Source organism: Talpa occidentalis, unplaced genomic scaffold, assembly GCF_014898055.3.
Source record: "Talpa occidentalis isolate TD23 unplaced genomic scaffold, MPIMG_talOcc4v2.1 talOcc4.10, whole genome shotgun sequence".
In the NCBI taxonomy this organism is placed as follows: domain Eukaryota; kingdom Metazoa; phylum Chordata; class Mammalia; order Eulipotyphla; family Talpidae; genus Talpa; species Talpa occidentalis.
In genome coordinates, this window is record NW_023600993.1 from 6,834,977 (window position 1) to 6,839,827 (window position 4,851).

Consider the following 4,851-nt stretch of genomic DNA (forward strand, 5'->3'; position numbering starts at 1 on the left):
GGGCCTGACGTGATGATTTTGGACCGCTGAGCAGGGAGTCTTGTCCTCATTTCCTGGATAAGAGAGGACTCCTCTGGTCCCCTCTGATCCTCTCTTGTCAAATAACTGGGAAGTGACCAAGTGGGGATCTGAGCCCAGGTTTTCTGGATTTTAAAGTCAGAACTTTCCCTCCTCTGTGGAGAGCCCAGACCTGAGCTTCTGGCGCAGAAGTGCCATGAAAATCCACATTTGAACAGTTAGCCTCTGGCCTAGATTGGAATCTTCACAATTCCAGAGTCTTTGAGAAACAAAGGCTGTAGCTGATGTTAATTAAGATGGAGCTTAAAATATTCCTAAATCTAGATCAAGGCGGACTCTCCCTCGGCCTCAGGTGTTTCATCTGTAAAATGGACATGATGACAACCTGCTGGAGCTGAAGGTGGACTCTGGATTGGGGATCCTGGGTGCCCTCCTAGCTCTCAGACGCCAGGGCTCCACGCTGGGACATCTCTCTCTAGGGGACAAAGAGTCCCTTTGGTTTCTGGAGGAAATTGCCTGTTTGACCTTGTTTTTAAAATACAAACTTTTGGGGGAGGATAATATATTGGAGATAATTTTTTTAAGATTTATTTATTTATGCATATAAGAGCTGGGGTACAGGCCAGAGATGTGGGGGGTGAGAGGATTCACCAGAGACAGAGTGGGGAACAGAACAGGCAGACTGACTGAAATACACTGCTGAGGGGAGCAGCGGGTGAGACAGGAGGGGTCTGCCTCGCCATGTGGGTTTCTCTCTGGCCAGGGATCGAACTCATGCTGCAGAGATTGCAGATTGCTTCATAGTGTGGTGCTTAACCCCTTGAGCCACCAGGGAGGCCCCTGGAGGTAATTATTTATTGGAGATAACCATAGGCAGTTGTAAGAAATGCAGAGTGATTCACGTCCTCTTTACTCAATTTTCCCCAGTGGTAACCTCTCAAAAGTTTGCAGAGCAATCTCACCACCTGGCCACAGACTTGACCTGTCAAAGCACAGAGCAGTCCATCACCAGGTCCCTGGGGTCCCCTTGTAGAGCCAAACCCATTGCCCCTCTCACTTACTGCACCCTGTTCTTGGCAACCACTGATCTGCTCTCCATTTCTGTAATTCTGTTACTTCAGGAATGCTTTCTCAATGGAATTGTACACTAGGTAACTTCTAGGGATGCTAGCACAGTAGCCCCCTTGCAAGGCTGTCCGGCTTGGCCTGGGACTGAGGGATTTCCTGGGACAGGGGGTGTCTTGTACTAAAACGGGACTGTCAGCAAACCAGCACTAGAAAGATTAGAATTTTGTAAATTTTCTCCTAATAAACTAATTGCAAATGGACCTCTTGGCACAAACTGGGAACTGTGAATTGGGAGGAAACATTAGATACTGAGCAGCAATGCTCTCTCGTTGGACGGTGGCGAGGCAGTTGGGTTGAAGCCAGGCATCCGCTGGCAGTGTTGGCTGCAGGGTACCTGGTGGCCCTGGGTCTGGGGTTTGCTTTAAAGGACTCAGTGGAGCCAGGGGGGTGGGGTGGGGCACAACTGGCCAACACTGATCACTGCGGAGCTGGGTCATTCCCAGGTGGGGAAGTGTACTTGTCCTTCTGCTTGTGTGTATGTTTGAAAGTTTCCAAAATAAAAGTCATAAAGGATGCCATGTGTCACCAGATCCACATCTATGGCATCAGAGAGGTGGTCTTGTCCTTCCAGAGGGTCTGCCCGGGGGCTTCTGTCTCCTTGTTTGATAGCACTTACAATCAGACACTGAAGGTCACTGGCTTAAAATGCAGTGGATTCCTCACGGGAATTGTGAATAAGACTCTGTGAGTTGTGTCTGGAGTGGCTGTCCCTGCTGGTGCTGTCTGTTGTACAAGGGGTCGGGGGGGGGGGGGCGGGCTGTTCGTTAGGAGGTGTTCTACAGTCTATGTAAATAAATAAGTATGAGGGCCTCCCCGGTGGCGCAGTGGGTTGAGCGCAGCGCTGTGAAGCTGTCCGCAGCCTCTGCAGTGCCAGTTTGATTCCCAGCAGGCCAGGGAGATTCCCACATGGCACAGCAGACCTCTCCTGTCTCACCCGATGCTCCCCTCAGCCTTGTATTTCGGTCGTCTGCCTGTTCTGCTTCCCGCTCTGTCTCTGGTGAATCATCTCACCCTCCCACGTCTCTGGCCTGTACCCCAGCTATTGTATAAATAAAATAAATCTTTAAAAAATAAATAAATATGAGGTGCGAACCTTCATGATAAATCAGAAGGGTGGAAGAAGAGAGGAAGGGATAGAAGAAGAAAGATTTTTTTTTAAATAATAAATTTTATTTTTATATTCCCCCATACAATTGCAACCCCCCATTCTGACCCCAATCCCTCCCCTCCCGCCCCCCACCCCCCAAAAAGTGTCTCTGGTTCATAGTTTTTTGTTGATTTTGATTTTCACTTTTAGAAGAAGAAAGATTTTAAAAAGGATGCTCTGGAGAGTATTTTGAGACCCAAGACCAAACGTTTGGAATAGGCTTATCTCTCTTGGAAGCCTCTCACCTGAGAATTCACCTAAGAATTCCAGGAAGTGACTCCCTATAGTGGTGACTAGACTGAGCTGGTGCCCAGTCAGGTGTCACGATGTCACAGTACACACCTGTGTACTGGGCATGAGGCAGGCCCAGGGCATCAGGTGACCAAGCCTGAGGATATCGATCCCTATTCAAAGCCCTGAGAAAACTGGTAAAGTAGGTAAATCTTTGCTATGTCTCATGGTGTCCAAATAGACCTAACTTCCCAGACTCCTTTACAGTTAGGTATAGTCATATGACTAAGTCTGGTCAATGGTATGGGACTGGAAGCAATATTTGGGATTGAAGACACTGGATACCGTTCCTCCGTCCCCTTCCCCCTTCTGCTGGCTGGAACCCGAATAGGTCACTGCTCCAACTTCAACCAAGCATTTGAGGACAACGTCTTAGGGGATGGCAGGACAGGAAGATGGAGGGAGCCCAGGTTCCCGGATACCTAAAGGAAGCAAAACTGCCCTACTGGACTCTGAACATTTAGGAGGGAGAAAAGCATTTTGTTCCTGAAAGCAGTGACGGGGGCAGTCCCATCTATCCAGATGTGTCCCCACTATCCCATCTATCCAGCTGTGTCCCTACTCTCCAGAACTGCACTGTCCACTATGGTAACTAGTAGCCATGGTGAGTGATTTAAATTTAAATTAATGATAAGTAAAAAAAGTAATTAAAAGTACATAAACTAAATCCATTCCTTAGTTATACTAATCACATTTCAAGTGCAGATACAGAAAATTTCCAACTGCAGAAAGCCGCGTTGGACAGCACAGCTCAGAGCCCAAGTACCCATCATAACAGGCGTCTAATTCCTCTTGAAAAGCAATTAAGATTTATGGGCCTCCCTGGTGGTGCAGCGGTTGAGCGCAGGGTTGCAAAGCTGCCTGCAGCAGCACTGGTTCGATCCCCGGCTGCTCCCCAGCCACCAGAGGAGGGTCCCACATGGCGCGCAGACCTCTCCTGCCGCCCGCTGCTCCCCTCAGCAGTGTACTTCGGTCCTTCTGCCTGCTCTGCTCCCCGCTCTGGCTCTGGTGAATTCTCTCACCCTCCCACGCTTCTGACTGTACCCAGTGCTTGTATAAATAAATAAATAAATAAAAATCTTGAAAAAAAAAATAAGGCTCTATCTTATTAAAAAAAAAAAAAGATTTCTTTGTGCACATCCTACTGAAAGGTCGATGCAGGAGGCCTGGTGGGCTTCCTCATTCTCGCCTCCTGAATGGGCTTCCGGCCTCCTGCATCCACCTTTCACATACAGGTGAGAGAAGAGAGTTCGGGGAGACGGTGGCATCGTCCTAAGGCCACACAGTTAAGAGGAGCCTCGAAGGGAGCTGAGCCCAGGGTCCTCTTGCTCCAAAGCACATGCATCTCCTTTCCATTGACAGCAGCCTCTATGCCTTCTGCAGAGGGGGACTCTGCTCCTGCAGATCCTCCCACCCGAGCTTGCCTTGAACTGCGCAGGCACTGTGGCCATCCTCAGGGCCTACTGGTGCCCAGGGCATCAAGGGAACTGGGATCAGACCCGATTCTAACACATCCCTTTGCCTCTCTGGGCCTCGGCTGAATAGCTCCAAATCGAACAAACTGCTCCTGAGGGCGTGAGGGCTGCAGACGGTGGGGCCCCGCGTGACCCGGCAGACTCTCAGGGCCTGTCCTGGCCTGGGGAGGGTGGTGAGGCGGGTGGGGGGCACTGGTTTGACCTCCAACAGCAGCCCGGCTCCCCATGGCTCGGGATGGGAGCGGGTCCAGGGCGGGCGTGGGGTCAGGGCGAGCTCCCGGCCCGGGGTGCGCACGCGGGGGGCAGGGCCGGGACCCCGGGTCCAGGGCGGGCGGGGGGTCAGGGCGAGCTCCCGGCCCGGGGTGCGCACGCGGGGGGCAGGGCCGGGACCCCGGGTCCAGGGCGGGCGGGGGGTCAGGGCGAGCTCCCGGCCCGGGGTGCGCACGCGGGGGGCAGGGCCGGGACCCCGGGTCCAGGGCGGGCGGGGGTTCAGGGCGAGCTCCCGGCCCGGGGTGCGCACGCGGGGGCAGGGCCGGGACCCGGGTCCAGGGCGGGCGGGGGGTCAGGGCGAGCTCCCGGCCCGGGGTGCGCACGCGGGGGGCAGGGCCGGGACCCGGGGTCCAGGGCGGGCGGGGGTCAGGGCGAGCTCCCGGCCCGGGGTGCGCACGCGGCGGGCGGCGGGCGGCGGGCGGCGGGCGGCGGGCGGCGGGCGGCGGGCGGGCGGGCGGGGGCGGCTATTTCTGTCCGCTGAGCGCAGCCCGCGGCCGGGGGGGGGGGGGGGGGGGGGCGCCG